Genomic DNA, 21,141 nt, shown 5'->3' on the forward strand with positions numbered 1-21,141 from the left:
ATTAACATTAAATAACATTACTTAAAACAACCATATTAATTTTTTACATTAATTTTACTACAGCTACAACCAGGGTCTTATTTTCTTGTTTTATATGTACTGTAGAACCAGTGAATCACTAGTTTTGTAATCAACGAAAACAATGCTGTCTCATTTCCTCGTGTGTTTTAATATTCTACGTATTATTAATGAATTGTATTGCTCATTTTGCACACATAAACATTAATTCAATAAAAAAGACATTCAGTAATAAACAATAATGAATATTTTGTACATAAGAGAAATGACGCTGTTTACACGATTGTGCACATCGTCTGAACGTTGGCGGGCCGTTCAAACCCGCCGAAATTCGAGTTTCCGCCGTCAAAATTTTTAATTATGTAGTGTTTTTTTTTGTGTCCAAATAAAAAACGTTGAATTAAAAACTCGCGAAATTTGAGAAGATCTGTACGACATTTAACCCTTCAATATGTCTTCAAAGACACCACGAAGCAGTGAAAGTGGTGCTAACGTAAGCGCAAGTCACTATCTGTCCAGGAAAAGGGTGAATTTCCATGGTCCGGAAATTTCCATGGTCCGGCACCGGTTAGGTCCCGAGGTTGCCGGACTAGAGAGGTACAACCTGTACCTTTGCTTACAAGACTTTCTAAGATCACTTCCTTATTTGCCTTATCAAAGGCACCTTTAAGGTCTACAAACAGTCTACAGTTGACATTAGCATTACTAAGACAATCACACAATCTGTAGTGCTTTTACCCTTTAAAAATCCAAACAAATTACTAGACAATAGACCATCAATTTTATGCGATAATCTATTTAATACCATTCGCTCCATCATTTTAGATAGACAAGATGTTAAGGATATGGGTCTATAATCATTATCACCCTGAGGCACAGGAACAATGAGTGCCATTTTCCATTTCACTGGCAGTCTTCCATTTTCATATGACAAATTAAAAAGAACTAGAATTGAGTTGTCTTCCATACTTATAAGATAATTGATAACATTATAGGTTAGACCATCCTTGCCAGGAGCACTAGACTTCCCTTTCTTTACAGCATTCAGAATTTCATCCTTAATAAAAGGAACACAGGTTTCCTCACTTACAGTACTTTGGATATCCACCAACCTTTGCCTCATTGATCTTGAATTCCTCAAGTAAACCTGAACATTACTTGGGAGACACTCATAGTTAGATACATACGCCCACTTATTCATTAGTTCATTAGCTTTGGCGCTTGGATTAGGGTGAACATTAAATTTTTTCTTGATTCCTCTTACCTTATTCACACCATCCCAAACCTGATTCAAAGATTTTGAGTCGGCGATCTCTCTCAAAAAACCACTCCAATGCATACATCTGGCTTTCTGATTTACCTCTGTTATACACTGCAACTTCAATCAGAGTTTCCCGGGATTTTTCATTGCTTGGATCTTTACTCCACTTTCTATGGCATTTCCTTAGTAACTTATTCCACCCCTTTACAATCTTATCATTATAATACCTAGGCTTAGGCTTGTGGTACAGTATTTCCATACTTTTTCCTTGGCTTATTCAAAATGGAATCAATCACTCCTAACAAATCATCATAAAATATGTTTTCATCTTTAATTCCAAGCTTTTTGTACTCATTATATAACTCGCTGACTTTTGCTACTGTTATTGTATACCTTTTCCTATTGTAACATAAAAGATTTTGTTCAAATGAAGCTTCATTTTAATTGCAAATTTATCACTCCAAAGTATCCACAATATCCAAATTTGCATGTGCATCTAACATATTAAGAAGTATTGCATAATCAAGTCTCTCCCCCCCCCCTTTAACATGTGTCAGCTCACCAGCTCCAAGGACCTTAGCATCTTCTATAGAGTCTAAGATATTTTTCAGAACCATTCCATTGTAATTTTGAGAACCTCTACTGCCAAGATTGTTATGCCTAGCAATCAAATCACCAATTAGTAAACAATCATCAGCAAAAATAATGTCGGTAGATCATCAACTGTCAAGGAATCAGCATGCACATAAACATTAATAATGAACAATGTGGCATCTTGAAGCGTATTACTGACATACAAATACTCAGTACCGTTTATTTTTAGAGCGGAATGAAAAGATGCTGGAATATCATCTTTGATATAAGTCATCAAACCTCTACAATTTCCAGTCGAATCAGCTGGCAATTCAAAACTTTGATAACCTCTTAGTTGCAAAGCTATTCCATTTGTCCCAACCTCTTGCAAAGCTATAACATCAATACTACTAGAATGAACATGAATATGCATGAAGATCCATTAACCTTTTTTCAAACTACAGTCGGCCCTTAACATACGCGGGTTTAACATACACGGATTTGCAAATACAGTACGCGGATTGCCGCCGGAGGAATATACATTCAAATCGCGCGCGACATCACACACACACACACACACACACACACACACACACACATCGCCCGCCACGCCACCCTGCGTTCCCGCGCTCCCTCAGTCAGTCAGTCTCGCTGTAACCACGCTTGTGTTGACATCAGCTATAAGAAATAACGCTGGAGAATTTGGGGGAGATGACCAGGTATATTGAGGCACTGAAAAACCTGGCCTATGGTATGGACCCCTCCATGGTGCGTGCCCTGAAATTCATGCGAGGGATGGATGACGTTTTTGCTCCATACAAAAACATCATGGAAGAGATGAAAAAGAGACGATAACTCCCCATCACCATGTTTTTTGATAACCGAAGGAGAGATACAACACCATACATCACTGGAGGCAGTGAGGAAGCAGCTGAACCCACCGTCACCCCCACTTCACCACCCGTTATGGAAATGAGTGACGATGACCCCCCTCCTGTCGCCGAGGATAGGTACGGTACAGTAAAGTGAAATTTTTATCTCTTTTTTTTTTATAGCTTTTCTTGCCATGTTTATTGTTTGTAAAAATGCACAGCACAGTACAGTTCAGTACTGTACATAGGAAGTGGAGGTGAAGTTATTCATAAAACATTTGTGTTTGTTGTCGGCAGTAGTGACGATGTGGAGGTGGAAGGATGGAGCGGGGACGAGTGGTGACGCTCTGGAGGTGGGAGCAGGGACGAGTGGAGATGCCAGCCAGTACATTTTTAATTGTTTTTATAGCTCTTTTTGCATTTTAATATTAAATAAAGTGTTTGTAAACTTGCACATAGTGTTTTTCATTACTTAAATAAGGACATGGGGGGCCAGGGGTGTTTTTAGGGGGCAGCAAAAATACGCGGATTCTTAACATTCACGGGTATCTCTGTTACCTAACCCCCGCGTATGTTAAGGGCCGACTGTATTAACATTCCAGGAAATTATACTGACATTATGATCCATTAGAATAAATTTTCCCCCTCATGTTCTCCACCGAAAAAAGAACATTCTTTTTGACGTCGTCCCTTGGATTTTTGCTGTAGATTGCTATCAACAATAACATTATCTGATTCCATCTCTACTAATATTTCATTTTCCTTTAAACTATCTTTGTTAACAACAGCAACTTCAATATATGGCACAAGATTCACCAAGCATTTTTTGATATCCAATACTACTTGTTTGAGCTCATCAATCTCCTTACGAAGTCTTACTAGAATGTTAGGGGCTATAAGGTTATTGCCCCCGTTACCAATGCCCTTCTGTGCTGCTGCATTACATATTTCCATATGCTTTTCCCACACATTTACAGCACTTGGTGTCCTTGCAACATCGTTCCTTACAGCATCACATTTTTTCCTCTTGATTAGTGGACTGAGCTCGTGATTGCAATTGATGAACTTTCGATTTTTTAGGACACACCCACACGCTGGCATTATAAGCCCCCCCCACATTTACAGCATTTTGGTGTAATTTTCTCCTTTGCCTTAATTTTATCTCCACATACCTTAGATTCTCTGGCGCTGAACCTTTGATTTGCGCGATTAGCTGCGGCATAGATACTAGTTCTCCATCAAATCTAATTACACGTCTCTTGGCCCAAATAAATCTATCATCAGCCAACACATCTTTGGGGTAAAGGTAAACAGGATTATAAAAAAGAATGATCTTAGTACACTTCCCAATGGACTCCACGGGCTTTTCCATCACCACATTCTCTAAACCTTTTGTAGTTAAATATCTAACTGCTTCCTCATCCTTCACAGTAATATAAGGAATATGTTTACCTTCTTTAAAGAGCACTTGATACCCTTGATGGCACTTAGTTAGTCTAACCCCCCTCACTTCGAGGATTTCATGAAAATTCATGCCATTGTTCTTGGGGAAGTAAAGATGTGGCCTCCTTAAAGAGTTACTGCCATCTAAACCATCAGTGGGGTTTACACTCATTGTACTGATCTAGGTGTAAGAATGACTCACACCAGTAATTTTCTTTCGCTTATCCACCAAGTGGGAAATATTATCTTCATTGCGCCATTCCTCCTTTTATTCTTCTTTTTGCTATTAAAAATTTTAAATGGCTCTTGTTGTTCACATTCACTACTGCTTGACAGCTCCAAATCTGTCAACAGTCTCCAAGCAGTACCCTGGGCTACATTGCTGTGACTGCTATATCCACCACCCAATTCCGTCAATGTATTAAACGACCTGTTCGGTGAAGCTCTTCCACCAGCCATGACCATACAGGAAATGTGGAGTATAGTGGAGAGCTCAGAGCGATGTCCTCCCTCGTGTGTCTCCTGGAGGTGACTCCCGACTAATCACAAATACAGTACCCCAAACCGGCCAGGCATAGTGCTAAGTAATAAATTTAATATCTGCACTGTACAGTAATACAGTAACTGAAAATATTAATTTAAAATAAGGTTGAGTGTAGGCTCGGGGGATGAGCAAGTCTTTTACTACAGTAGAAGTGGTAATGAATATTCAATCTACAATGATACAAATGTATAATGAATAGAAGTTTCGGATTTGAATAATTACAAATATTAAATTTTTGTTAGATATTTTATTGAAACAAACTACAGTGTAACCCAGCTTTACGCGGTCAATTGAACCCACGGAGGCCCGCGTAAAGCGGGAAACGCGTAAAGTGAACAACAGAACATATGGGATTAATTGAAATAGAGACCGGGCTGACCCCCAAACTCCACTTTTTCCCGACACAATACTTACGTTTTAGTAAAAATAACATCTTAACTTTATGATGGTATGCACACACACATAATATAGAAGAGAAATATCAATAAGAGAATAATATACTGTACCAGGTAAAAGAAAAATCAAGATTTAACACATATGTCATGGTAGGTTAGGTTAGAAAAGTCAAGGTATAACACTTACGTAAGGTTAGGTTATGTTTTAAAAAATCAAGGTTTAACACTAACCTAAGGTTAGGTTATGTTAGGAAAAATTAAGGTTTAACACTTACATAAGGTTAGGTTATGTTAGGAAAAATCAAAATAAGGTTTAACACTTACGTTAGTAGAAGAGATGGGTCGGCATACGGTAATGGAGGCTGGTTCCGAGGCAGAGGGCAGGCTACTGGCCCTCAGGTGAGTCACCATCACTGTCATCCACACTTGTCAGGGCCTACCTGACAAATCCCTCAAAGTCACCATCACTGTCTCTGTCACTATCACTGGCTTGGGCTGGCTGTGGTGGGTTGCAGGCGAAGAACTCGGTAATTCTTTGTTAACGGCTAGTGTTGATGTTGTCGTGATACACCTTGATGTACGGCTCCATAGCCTGCAACAGCTGGGTAGTGAAGACTTCATACCGGCTATTGTCAGGGTCTTCGGAAAGGAGGAGCTTCAGTTTCTCTACACACTCGATGGCACCCCCTTACATTACCATGCGATAACTTGTGTTCTTCTCGGGATGATGCACCACCTGTCTCTTCACTGACGTAATCGTCTTCCAACATCTCGTCGGCAGTCACATCACGATCCCTTATCACCTCCATAATGTCGTCGTTGGTGGTCTCGGAGAAGCCCGCAGCTGTAACACTGCGCAGCTTCTCTGGCAAGGTCCACTGCAACTGCAACAGTTTGAACCTCACCAGTCACAGGTTGACTCTACCTCCCACCTGGGATACCTTGCAACACATGTCTCCATGCATGACGAACCATTGCTACAGACAGCTGATCCCATGCCTCCACCAAGAAGTCCACTGCTTTCTTGGCGTCAAATTTCCTCCAAAAGTGTTTCACAAGAACTTCTTGCTCTGCCAACTATTGTTCCTCGTCCTCGTCGCTCTTGCTATCGGTGTCACCCAGGTTATGCAACTCATCCTTGGTGTTGGTATTGTCGTTCAGGAGCTTAAACTTCTTTGCAGAGAATGCAGCTTTCACATTGCAGATTAATTCTTGGTCCATGGGCTGGATTAATGACGTAGTGTTCGGAGGAAGGAAGACCACTTTTACGTTGGGGTGACGATCCAACAGTAGGGGCGAGTGTCCTGGTGCGTTGTCAAGCAGCAACAAAATCTTGAATGGAACATTCTGTTGCTCACAGAATTTCTTCACATCGGGAACGAAACAGTCATCAAACCAGGAGAGGGACAGAGTAGAGAACATCCACGCCTTACGTGGGTCAACCAGTGGACATTTAGCTTGGTCATGTCCATGTTCTTGTAGGCGTGTGGCTTGCGGGCTGTGTGGATCACCGATAATTTGAGTTTACAGGAACCGGAGGCATTGGTGGTAAAGAGGACGGTGATGCGCTCCTTCTGCAACTTCTGGCCCCGACACTTGCTGGCAGACTTGACAACGAAGGTCTCTCAAGGTAGCTTTTTCCAAAAGAGACCGGATTCGTCCATGTTGAACACCTGGTCGTCGGTGTACTGTCCTTCCTCCATAATCTCACGTAAGAACGGAGGAAAATCCCTAGCCACAACACGGTCAGCACTCACTTCTGCACCACCAATGTTAATGTTGGTGATCTTGTTCCTCTTCTTAAACCTGTGCAACCACCCAGAGGAAGCATTGAAGGGTTTGAGCTGTGCAATTCCCATCTTACGTGACACTGCTGCGTACAATTCACGTGCGTACTCCTGAACTGAGCGCGTGTCGACCGCCATGTTCCGTCTTGCCTGACGAATCGAGTAACTCACAAGTAACTTCTCCGTCTTGAGAAGCACCTTGTTGTGGCAATACTTGATCATTGAAGCACCTGTAGACTTTGTGATATTCGTGTGCTCCTTTATCTTGGCTGCATCCTTCTTTATCGTCCGGATCGTAGATTCGTTCACACCATGCTGGCGCGCCAAATCAACCTGTCTTATTCCTTTCTCCAATTCTCGGATGATCTTGTACTTCACCTCGTAGCTTAGGGCACATCGTATCTTCTTTGGCTTAGGGCAGCTGGGTCCAGGTAATGCAAGGTTTTTCTGTGGTGGTGGTTGGGTCCAGTGGCAGCCATTCTTATGGAACAATAGATACCAATATACACAGTGTAGCCGGGAGGGGTGTAACTGACGCGAGTAGGTCAACGGGCTTCATCGCTCCCGCGGCAGGGCACGTCATATTTCATTAAACCAATCACAGCTAGCGGGGAGGGAGGTAAGGATGCGTGGCCCAATCACAGTCCGATACGTCATATGATGTCACCGATAACGCAACAAAGACATACACTGTGCAACCTACTCGCGCCGCTTACCCAACATGGCGAGATGGCGGGAGGTTTGAATCCAAAATTGGCGCAGCGCGAGATGACTGCCAGCTGCTCTCCGCGTATATGAGTAGATGCACCGATTAAAGTGAACATTCCTGTTCTGGCGGGGTACCGCGTAAATCTAGAAACGCGTAAAAAAAAACGCGTAAAGCGGGGTATTACTGTAGTAGAAAAATTTCTTCGTCAATATTGTACCAAATTCATCTTTCTTCCACAATTAGAACAGATTCTTTTGTTGGCTTTAGAAAAGATTGCAGTGTATTTTGAGGGTTCACCATTTACCGTAGAGGTGTACACATATGAAGTGAAACATATTAAGGGGAAAGACAATCTTTTGGCATACACCCTGTCCCGTGATGTATAAAAATTTTCTCCTTTTGTTCATAAACTTTTTAGATACGGAGGGGGATGTTACGAGTGTCCGCCATAAGTTTCTGTTCTTGGTCTGAAATACGTTGGTTCGGATGGTGTGTGGTTGGCTCCAGCAGTTTCGCTCATTACTTGCCCACACTGACTGAGTCATCATTTAAGTATTACAATTGTTTGTTACATTGTATATTTATTGTATTATGCTTTATTGTATTAGGTTTGTGTATAGGTTAGATAAGTGGAACTTATGTCAATAGGTAATTTAGATAAAGTTCATGTTTTGGCCAATCAGGATATAGTATGTTAGTATTTGGCGGTAAAGAGGTGACGTCGGTGACCTACTGGTACACTCTAATCAGTCTAGACACAGCTGTCTTAAGTTAAGTAGTATATCTTCTCTCTGGTGTTTTGGGAGTTGGCATTTGACTATTTATAGCCTATTTGTTTTGCTTGATATTGATTTTGTGTGATCTTGTTGGAACTTCAGTCCTTACTCAGCCACTTCCAAACATCTTGTTGTATTATTATTACAGTATTACCCTGCCTAACGCGGTTTCACTTAACGCGTTTTATCATATACGCGGTGCCTCGCCAGAGCTGAACTTTCACTTAACACGGATTTTTTCCACATATACGCGGTGAGTGTCTGGCTCGAGACGCTATTTTTAGATTTGCCCCACCCCGCACCCTGCCTGACTGCCTGTTTTAGCTCATAAAATTCATACAAATTACCCGGCCATAATATAATTTACATTGCTGGAATTCTTATAATTTGGTGATCATTTTGAATATAAACATCATATATTTTGCATTAGACATACAAATTTTAGATAAAATGTTTACTCTTGAGTAAATATGTTATCTTTTGTGCAAAATATATGACATTTATATTCAAAATATTCCTGGTCTTACAAGGAATCCAGCAATGTCAATTATTTTATCCTAACTTTAGTTTGAGGTATTATTTATTCCAAAAAAGTTAAGTATTCTGGTTTTCCCACACATCTCCTTGGGACGGTTGGTGGGGGGTGGGGGGGAGGGAGGTTCCGACCGACCATCTGTTACCCTGTGAAGAATATATATTTTTTTTTATTAATTGAAGATATTTGTTTTAGCTCATAAAATTCATACAAATTACCCGGTCAGAATATAATTTACATTGCTGGAATTCTTATAATTTGATGATCATTTTGAATATAAACATCATATATTTTGCATTAGACATACAAATTTTAGATAAAATTTTTAATCTGAGTAAGTATGTTATCTTTTGTGCAAAATATATGACATTTATATTCAAAATATTCCTGGTCTTACAAGGAATCCAGCAATGTCAATTATATTATCCTAACTTTAATCTGAGGTATTATTTAATACAAAATGTTAAAATTTATTTTTTTCACCCCACATCTCTTGAAGGGACGATTGGTGGGGGGTGGGGGGAGGGTTGGGACTGACCGCGCGGTTGGAAGAGGGGGGAGGCAAGGTGGGGTACTTTGATTGACAGATAGTGTCCTGAAGATTATTATTTTTTTTATTAACTGAAGATATTTGTTTTAGCTCATAAAATTCATACAAATTACCCGGTCAGAATATAATTTACATTGCTGGAATTCTTATAATTTGATGATCATTTTGAATATAAACATCATATATTTTGCATTAGACATACAAATTTTAGATAAAATTTTTAATCTGAGTAAGTATGTTATCTTTTGTGCAAAATATATGACATTTATATTCAAAATATTCCTGGTCTTACAAGGAATCCAGCAATGTCAATTGTATTATCCTAACTTTAGTTTGAGGTATTATTTATTAAAATTTAGTGGTTTTCCCCCAAAAATTTCTCAGAGAGGGAAGAGCCGGCAGTGTAGTGTGAGAGGGGGAGGGAGTCGAGTCCATTATTTGAATGGACATTAACTTGGCGATTGTATTTCTCTATTTCTCTTAAGTATTAATTGTGTGCATGTAACATCATAAAATTAAGATGTTATTTTTACTACAACATAGTTATGTGTCTTCAAAAAGTGGAGTTTGGGGGTCGGGCCTGTTTCTATTGGAATTAATCTCATATGTTCTGTTGTTCACTTAACGCGGATTTCACTTAACACGGGACCCTCTGGGTTCTATTGACCGCGTTAAGTGGGGTACAACTGTATTTATTTATTTTATGTTCATACGTGGTGGTGGAAATATGTTAATAATGGTCACATTTTTATTTACTTGTTTAGGTTTTGGCCTGCTAACTTGACCTTTGTTGGAAGAACTTCGGATTAAGAATATACTAAACTGGTATGCAGGTACACCACCGATTATCCGGGAACTGATGGTCCAGCACCTCCTTTAGTCCGGACAAAATTATGAGAGGGCACCCAGCCAGGGTGAAGGTAGTTTTAGGCTTAAAGTTTTTATATTATAAAATGTAGCCGACTAGACTTAACAGAATATATATTGCATTGTTGGAATTCTTCTAAGATAGTGATTACAGTAGGTTCTCAAATTTGCGAATTTTTGATTCAACGTTTTTTATTTGGACACAAAAAAATACACAATTTCAAATTTCGACAGCGGAAACTCAAATTTTGACGGGTTTGAGTGTCTTCCACGATGCTAGTTGATGGGTTGTAGCGAAGGTTTTCTTAGGGTCAACTGAAATCATCCCATTACAAAGACTGTTACCTCATTATTTAGCAATTACAAGTACAGTATTCGCTATATGTACTATAAAACAATTGATTTAACTAATATTGTTGATATACTGCGAAAAATACGATTATTTACTAACTCAGTAAGTAAAAAATAAACGGCTGCAACTACACAACCCTTGCTGCTGTGCAGTTTGTTCACTAATGGCAGTGGTGCGACAGCATCATCTATTGAGGAATTGCAAAAGGTTGTCTGCTGGTCTCAACATGCAGGAATTTTTGTTTCTTCACACTTGAGTGTCTAGAACTTTGTTCATTCACTACCAGGCCTTCACTATTGTCACAAACCATTTAATTCTTGCAAATTATCTTAGTTGTTTGTGGCGCTAGCAGCGCCATCAGTTCCTTCCCACCCACGCACTGAAACAGCCAGAACTTTATCTCTCGGTGATCTCGTGTTCAGCTGCTCATTTCGCACCCTTGATATGGCAAGTGTTGAACCAGTAGGTGGTGGGGGTCAACCTGGTATGAATGGGAACCCTCCTAAGTGCCCAGAACCGCCAAAGACAAAAAGGAAGTAAAGAGTTGGCAAGAAACATGCAAAATATAGTTTGGCTGACAAGGAGAATTTTTTTTTTTTAATAAACTTTTTCTGTGTTGTTTTTAGTTTTTATTTTGCTTTATCTGTGTTATTTTCGTTGGTTTATTAGGATGTTGCTTTATTACAGGTAGTAATTCACCAAAAAAGTAGGGTAAATAAGGCAAAATTTAGCCAAATATCGAAAGTGCCAGACTCAAATTAATTTACTCCATAGGAAGTTGTATTTAAATTTGGACTACAGTCATGCGCCGGTTAATGTCCTAGATACGTTCTTGGAAACGTGACGTTAACCGAAATGGACGTTGTCCGATCATCACATAAACTTTTTATTTATACTTACGTGTATGTACATATACACTTTTACTCTTAAATCACTACTGTAATGTGATACAGGTGATTAATTTTTATCTCTTCTGCAAAATACATGACGTTTATATTAAAATTATTCATTTTTACAAGGATTCCAGCAACGCCGGGCAGATGGCAGAGAGAGAGGGTGCGAGGAGGCGTGGGGGGAGGGGAGGTAGTACGTTTGACAGTTGGCACAGGCCCAGGTCTAACGCGTGTATATTTATCAGTTCTTAAGTGACTAAGCTTCTCTCTTATAAAAAGCCAGTGAAATGATCTGGGTGAATATAATTAACTTTGCTGGGATTCTTGTAACATACTGATTAATTTGAATATAAACATGCTATAATTTGCGCTAGACAAAACAATTTTAGTACCATAATCAAATTAGTACATGTGCACTCCAGCTTTGCACTAAGGTCATTTATTTCTATTACGTTTCTTTTAGTATGGTGTATGCATGTAAATGGATGAATGAAGAAATCTATGTAAATCTAACCAAAAATACAGTTAAAAAACTATTTTATAAAATGTACTACAGTACTGTACACTAATTTACGACAATTTTTATCTCTTGAGCAAAATATATGACGTTTATAATCAAATTACGTATTTGCCTGTCTTGCAAGGATTCCAGAAATGCAAATTATAATCTCCTAACATTAGTCTGAGATATTATATAAGATAAAAACTGTAAGCCTAAAAGCCTGGCTGGGGGACTGGCGTTAGCCACGCACCCAACAAGGGGTTGGGGGTTGAGGTGATAAGTTTGAGCTGAAGGTCTCTGTGTGTTTATTTAACAGTCCTACTAAGCTTCTCTCAGTTTAAAATGCCAGTGATATGACCCAGGAGAATATAATTAACATAGCTGGGATTCTTGTAAGATACCGATTTATTTGAATAGAAACATGTTGTAATTCGCACTAGACATAACAATTTTAGTACCGTAATCAAATTAGTAGCCTACATGTGCGCTCCAGCTTTGCAATAAGGTCATTTATTTCTTTTACCTTTCTTTTAGTATGGTGTGTGCATGTAATTGGATGAAAATAAATGAAGAAATTTATGTAAATCTACCGAAAAATACAGTTGAAAAACTTTTTATAAAATGTACTACAGTATTGTACACTAATGTACTACATTTTTTTATCTTGAGCAAAATATATGACGTTTATATTCCAATTAATCTCTGTCTTGCAAGGATTTCAGTAATGCAAATTATATTATCCTAACTTAAGTCTGAGATATTATATAAAATAAACATATAGAAATCACCAATCTTTTGAGGGGGCGGGAAGTGAGGTGACAGAATGTCTGGCGTTTGTTTGTTTATTTATTTGAGATAAGATTTGACAGTTGGTGCTGAAGGCCTGCCTGCGTGTTTATTTATCATTCCTTAAGAGTGACTAAGCTCTTCTAATAATTTGCCACCCAAACGTCCTGGGTGAATATAACTTTCATTGGAGGGATTCTTGTAAGATATTAATTTATTTGAATACCTGTATAAACAAGCTATATTTGCAATAGACATAACAATTTTAGTACCATAATCATTTAGTACATGTACAATACAGTGAACCCTCACTTTACACGGTTAATTCAACCCACGGCGGCCCGCGTAAAGTGAGAAACGTGTAAAGTGAACAACATAAAATATGGGATTAATTGAAATAAAAGCCGGGCCAACCCCCAAACTCCACTTTTTCCCGACACAATACGTACGTTTTATTAAAAATAACATCTTAACTTTATGATGGTATTCACCCACACATAATATAGAAGGGAACAGTCAATAAGAGAAGAATAAAGTGAAGGTTAGGTTAGAAAAAAACAAGGTTGGGGTTAACACTTACGTTAGTAGAAGAGATGGGTCGGCATAGGGGAATGGAGGCTGGTTCCGAGGCAGAGGGCAGGCTACTGGCCCTCAGGTGAGTCTTCATCGGTGTCATTCACACTTACTAGTGCCTCCCTGACAAATCCCTCAAAGTCATCATCACTGTCTCTGCCTCTGTCACTATCACTGGCTTGGGCTGGCTGTGGTGGGTTGTGGGCGAAGAACTCTGTTATGCTTTGCTGACGGCTGGTGTTTATGTTGTCGTGATAAACCTTGATGTAGGGCTCCATAGTCTGCAACAGCTGGGTAGTGAAGATTTCTTACATGTTTGCGTCAGGGTCGTCGGAAAGGAGGAGCTTGACTTTCTCAATACACTCGATGGCACCCCTAACATTACTATGGGATAAGCAGAGATCTTCTTGGGATGACGCAGCACCTGCCTCTTCACTGACGTCATCATCATCTACCATCTCGTCAGTAGTCACATCAGGATCCCTTTTCACCTCCAGGATGTCGTCGTTGGTGGTCTCGGAGAAGCCTGCAGCTGTAACACTCTGCGCAGCTTCTCTGGCAAGGTCCACTGCTACTGCAACAGTCTGAACCTCACCAGTCACAGATTTACTCTGCCTAACACCCGGAATGCCTTGCAACACATGTCTCCATGCGTGACGAACAGTTGCTACAGACAGCTGATCCCATGCCTCCACCAAGAAGTCCACAGCTTTCTTGACGTTGAGTGTTCTCCAGAATTGTTTTAAAAGTACTTCATGCTCTGCCAACTGTTGATCATCGTCGTCTTCGCTCTTGCTATCGGTGTTGGTGTCACTCAGGTTACGGAACTCTTCCTTGGTGTTGGTGTAGTCGTTCAGGAGGTTGAAGTTTTTTGCAGAGAATGCAGCTTTTACATTACAGATCAATTCTTGGTCCATGGGCTGTAATATAGACGTAGTGTTGGGAGGAAGGAAGAACACTTTTACGTTGGGGTAACGATCTAACAGTAGGGGCGAGTGTCCTGGTGCATTGTCCAGCAACAACAAAACTTGAATGGCACATTCTGTTGCTCACAGAATTTCTTCACATCGGGAACGAAACAGTCATGAAACCAGGAGAGGGACAGTGTAGAGAACATCCACGCCTTACGTGCGGTCAGCCAGTGGACATTTAGCTTGGTCATGTCCATGCTCTTGTAGGCGTGCGGCTTGCATGCTGTTTGGATCACCGATAACTTGAGCTTACAGGTACCGGAGGCATTAGTGGTAAACAGGACGGTGATGCGCTCCTTCTGCAACTTCCGGCCCCGACACTTGCTGGCATTCTTCACAACGAAGGTCTTGGAAGGTAGCTTTTTCCAAAAACGACCAGATTCGTCCATGTTAAACACCTGGTCGTCAGTGTACTGTCCTTCCTCCATAATCTCACGTAAAAACGGAGGAAATTCCCTAGTCGCAACACGGTCAGCACTAGCTTCTTCACCACCAATGTTGATATTGGTGATCTTGTTTCTCTTCTTAAACCTCTGTAACCACCCAGATGGAGCATAAAAGGGTTTGGGCTCTGTAATTCCCATCTTTCGTGACACTGCAGCATACAGTTCACGTGCGTACTCCTTAACTGAGCGCGTGTCCACCGCCATGTTCCGTCGCCCCTGACGCACCAAGTAGCTCACAAGTAATTTTTCTGTCTTCAGAAGCATCTGGTTGTGGCAATACTTGATCATAGAAGCACCTGTAGGCTTTGTGATGTTCATGTGCTCCTTTATCTTGGCTGCATCCCTCGTAATTGTCCTGATCGTAGACTCGTTAACACCATGCTGGCGCGCGAGATCAACCTGTCTTGTTCCTTTCTCCAATTCTTGTATGATCTTATATTTAAGTTCGTAGCTTAAGGAACGTCGTGTCTTCTTTGGCTTAGGGCAGCTGGGTCCAGGTAATGCAAGGTTTCTTTGTGGTGGTGGTGGTCCGGTGGAAGCAATTCTTATGGAACAATGGATACCGATATAAACGGTGTAGCCTGGATGGGTGTAACTGATGCGGTAGGTCGATGGGCTTGAAACGCTCCCTATACTGCCAGACTGGGGGTCACTAATGCTAGGGGGGAATACTTAACTCTAATCTTAATTTCTAAGGGTCGCTGCCACCAGACCCCCTCTGGACAGCATGTAGCTCGTTAGGTAGCGTGCAGGGTGGACTAGGCATTGGGTTAGGTTTTCCATTGACCAGATCGATAAGGGGAAAGAAGGGTGAAACCATAACATGTTTTTATTAATTTATTCCTTATAAAGCATACTGGTAAAAAACATACAAATGAATTGGTTTTCCTCAGAAGAACAACGAAAATGTTGGTTACCCAGATGGGCACCAGATGTCTTACATTAATGGCGTTTCATCCACATACTCATTGCATAACAATCTGTGACCACCTTACCTCGGTCATTCCTTCTTACACTACCCCTTAACACATCAGACTGCTCCACCTGTATGGAATATAGCACCGTCGGTTGTCATACATAGTAGCACCCTCTCAACACACCCGTTACCCTCCACACCTGCAGGTATGGGACTCCTTGTAATTTCTAGGTATACCTAACAGGCACCTCGTTCGCACACCGCCCTCGGTGGGTAGAGACGAGAGCTACACCAAGAGACATACCAGTACTATTTCTACGCCTGGTATTATAGGTCGCTCCAAGTGACAACCGCAGAGTTTCTCAAGCGTTTCCTTATTTGTTCTACTCATTTGGGGTGGTGTGCTGGGGATTCACAGGTTCACAGTGGAAGTGCCTGACCACTGTGGTGTGGCCTTCACAGTGTGGTCATGGCTGACGCCCGGTAGGCGCTGAGAACTCATCGTCCTGTATTGGGAGAAGTCGAGGCATCACTGAGAATACTGCCGGAGGGGCTTTCGTCACCACACATTAGTGCACTATGACTTCAGTTTATGACATCAGGCAAGGTTTTAATATGTTAAAACTGCTAGATAAGTCCTTTTTAGGGCTGAATAAAGCATGATAAAGGACACTGACCTGTATTGGGAGAAGTCGAGGCATCACTGAGGGTGAAGTCCCGACTCCCCCCTCCTCTCTGTGTAGGCCTACAGTTTCCAATCTTCAATTTTCAATTTGGATTCTTATGGTTCCCACATCTCCATTTTCCTATCTATTGTGACCTCATGCTTTAGAAATACATATCTTAATCCTAAATTACACACAAAGGTAAGGGTCTGGTTTGCTAGTTCCTGGGTAAATTCAACGCCGTACACCCGAGGCGGCCTAGGCGCCAACCCAAACAAAGCCTAGCATCGTATTTTCATGGCGTGGGTATACAAGATATTCTTTTTGAAGCATAGTTTCTAGATCACTTCCAACACTTCACATAGTTCTGATACCTTTATCCTTTTTCCAGATCATTGTTCTCATGTATTTTCATATGATATCTGTGGAAGTTATGTTTGCTACACGTTCACAGACGTAAATAGTATGACCTTTAAACCATGATCCACACTTAGCCTACAGTACACTAGCCCGGCTCAACTGGACTTTCCCAATCATCTTATGGATACCCTGAATTCTCCTTAATGCTATGAATACATACAATTAACATTATATAACTGTACCTGGGTACAATACAACACATGGTCTAGTAACATTGAGTAGGTGAATTATCCTTTAACAGTGTTTCCCGTTTTCTGAGATTCTACAAGCGCGGTGAATTTGAATGTTATATAGCGTAATATGAATTAAATAGGGTTTTTAGGAATGACAATGATGTGCGCAGTACATAGCCTTCCCCTCCCAAAGATTCATATTATGCGGAATAATATGCAAAAGCACTAACGCTGTAGTGTACATACATTTTACAACATCCTAACAGTTCGTGATTACAGTACCTTAATACATGAAACAAAACATAAGGAGACTTAAACGTTTCCCACGAGCGTCTCCACTACCATATACATCGGACAACCGTTTACAATCCTACTACTTCGGTACACAATATATCATTAAAAAGAAAATTATAAGGAGACAAACTTTTCATACTCGAGTCTCCGTTACCTATACATGCAACAACTTATCAATTCTTATTTCAGTACAATATAGTATAGGGAACATGCCCCTAACAGTTCATCAGTGTATTACCTCAACATAGTTTTGGCACCAGCACATAAACAGTGACTCTTTGACATAACATCTACAACAAAAGTTCTCTGCATGAAATTACATATCCTAAGGAATTTAAATTCTTGTCTATGAATGGGGAATTAGTTACATCAGACACTTCCTCAGATTACTACTTCGTTTCAATAATAATTCACCTTTTCAACAAAAAACCGTGGTTCTAGACGTACACATTGGGGCTCATAACACAAGACACGTATTTTCTATCTCACAGTTCAGAAGAACTGGTATTTCAAGGTCGGGGTGACTCCCTCACCCGGAGCGAGTCAACAACCCAAAAAACTTCCGACACACATAAAAACTGAGATTTCTCCCTTCGACAACATAGGCAGCAACTGGATTTCCGGACTTCAGTTCGTAAGAACTGGGTTTTCAAAGTCTGGGTGGCTCCCTCACCTGGAGTGAGTCAACAACCCAAAAAATAATTCCGACACACATAAACTGAGATTTTTCTTTTCGACAACATAGGCAGCAACTGGATTTCCGGACTTCAGTTCGTAAGAACTGGGATTTACAATGTTGGGGTGATTTCTGTACGACTGACGAAGTCAACAACCCACAAACGTTCTGACAACACATAAAACTGAGATTACTCCTTTCGACAACATAGGCAGCAACTAAATTTCTGGACTTCAGTTCGTAAGAACTGGGATTTATAATATTGGGGTGACTTCAGTACGACTGACGAAGTCAACAACCCCCAAAAAAAACATTTTCAGACAATATAGATACCACTACTAACAGCTGATCTTCAAAAAGCATCCCGACAAACCATCTGAGCAACTGTCTCCCCCACCAAAAACTTTATAATTCAACAAATCAACCTAACAAACTGGAAAGCCAAAAATATTCAATAGAAGCAACATTCTGGAACTATATTTCCTACAAATCCATTCTAACTACTGGTCTCCTCTGCCTCACAGGGAATCTACTTGCAGGTTGACCTTCCACATTTCCGTCATCACTTTCTTCATCTGTTTCGTCTGAACCTGAGTCCGAGGAAGAATCATAGGGTGGAAGTAGGGGCTCATTCAGCTGAACAAACATGTCTCTACTTACATACCTCTTTACTTTCTCAGCCGCCCTCTTTATCACCTCACTTTCATCCAAGGGGTTAGTCAACTCATATGCGGCACCATCTCGTATAATTTCTGTTATAGTGTACGGACCCTTCCACTTGGTATTCAACTTCCTACTGGTCCCAGGGCTGGGCCATTCATTCCTCACCCATACTGTTTCTCCTAACTGCATAGTTTGGTTCGTTCTTGATCTATTTGCCCTCTCTCTGGTCTCTCGTGACATTCTGGCAGACATCTCTTTTACCAACCTATGGGCTTTTTTCAACTCTTGACTGCTCTCATTCTCTATTATAGGTAAGTCAATTCCTACTTGTCTTTGTACATGCCTCGAAAAAAAAGCAAAATGAGGCTGCACCCCAGTTGTGGCATGGACAGACGTGTTCAGAGCAGACTGCACGGGACTGAGAAATTTTGGCCACTGAAGTGGATTATCTTCACACATGATTGCCAGTGTTGTTTTAAAGGTCCTGTGCATTCTCTCTGTGACACTATTACCTCTAGGGTGGTAAGGCAATGTAAAATAGTTCTTAATGCCAGTTACTTTACATAATTCTCTAAACTGTGTTGCTGTAAATTCACCTCCATTATCTGCAATGACTACTCCAGGGCTACCAAAAACATTTATGAATTTACCAAATTCTCCGGTCACTTCCTGAGTGGATTTGGTTCTCGAAGGATAGAAATTGACAAACCTAGAATAGTGATCTATGACGGTCAACACATAGCGATATCCATTCACACTATTATGTAAGTCTGTCAAGTCCACAGATACTCTCTCCAAAGGTTTAGTTACTTCTGACATCCCCTGCCATTGCTGTTCTAACCCTTTTGTCCCTTTGAATCTTTGACACACTTCACATGATTCTACAAATTTCACACAGTCTCTGCGATAATTGGGCCAATAGAAAAGGCCTTCTACTCTGGCTATAGTCTTCCATTGTCCTAAGTGACCTGATGTCTCTCTGTTATGTGCCCATTCTAATGCTGCTCTACGCAAATGATCAGGTAGGCCTATTACAAGGCAGTACATTAATGCTTTATCAATTTGTTCCTTTGCTAAATACAATACCCCCTCCGCTACTTCAAATTTGTCAATAGTCGTCTTGGGATATTTATGTTTGGGTACCTATCCTCCTTCTAAATAACTAACCAATGCTTCCCATCTCTCTTCTTTTCTTTGTTCTACTCCTAACTGCCGATGCGTTAGCCAGTCTAGTTGAGGGAACTGACATGCCGTCCTACTCCTGGCTACTTTCCTTAGGGCCCCTACCGGCCTACTCAATGCGTCCGCGACTAGATTTGCCTTTCCAGGTTTGTACTCTATCTTATAGATGTAATCCCTCATTTCCAACATCCATCTATTCATTCTTTGACTTTTAGTTTTCTTGTTAAAAACAGACGTTAACGGCTGATGATCAGTTTTGATGGTGAATTGGGAACCCCACAAAAAATGATGGAAAAATCTACAGGCTAACACTATTCCTAATGCTTCTTGGTCAGTGGTGGAATACCGTGTTTCCTCGGGCTTTAGTTTCCGAGAGAAATACCCAACAGGACGCAAAGAACCGTCATCCTGTAATTGATTCAGTGATGCTCCTACACAAAAATTACTAGCATCACTGTGTAGCTCAAAGGGTTTATCCATGTCTACTTTTACCAGTACTGGAAAGGAAGCTAATGTCCGCTTTAACGTTTCAAAAGCTGTCTGGCATTCATCTGTCCAAGCAAAGGCAGTTTGTTTCTTAGTGAGTTCTGTGATAGGATATGCAATCTTAGCAAAATTTGAAACATGCTTACGATAAAACCCGCACATCCCTAAAAATTGTCGGACTTGTTTGACATTAGTGGGTGGTTTACACTGTATTACTGCTCTTACATTCTCAGGATCCGGCTCAATGCCTTTCTCTGAAACAATATGTCCCAAGAATTTTACTTGTCTTTGACCAAACTGACATTTAGATAGATTTAATTTGATTCCCATATTTACAAACCGGTCAAATACTTTAGCCAATCTGCCCATGAGGGTATTGAAATCATTAGCCCACACTATGACATCATCTAGATAGTTCCTGACCCAATCTTCTTCTGCTAAAAGAGCTAAGACCCTGTTTACTTTCCTAGTAAAAACGGCTGGGCTGGCTGACAAACCAAAAGGGAGGCGTTTGAATTGCCATAAATTATATCCATCACTGTGATGGTCAAGAATTACCTGATAGTAAACATCTTTCAAATCTAAGGTGGCATAATATTTATTTCCGGCAGCCTTCTCAACTAATTCGTCCAATCTTGGCAAAGGTTGTATATCTACTTTCAAGTGTTTGTTGACTGCTCGGAAATCAAGGCACATACGTTTCGATCCATTAGGTTTAGTTACTAACACGATAGGTGATAGCCAGACAGCGGTTGATGGTTCAATGATGTCCCTATCTCTCATGTCTCTCATCATTTCTTTAATAGTACCCTT

Source organism: Homarus americanus, unplaced genomic scaffold (genome assembly GCF_018991925.1).
Source record: "Homarus americanus isolate GMGI-L3 unplaced genomic scaffold, GMGI_Hamer_2.0 scaffold22250, whole genome shotgun sequence".
Classification (NCBI taxonomy): domain Eukaryota; kingdom Metazoa; phylum Arthropoda; class Malacostraca; order Decapoda; family Nephropidae; genus Homarus; species Homarus americanus.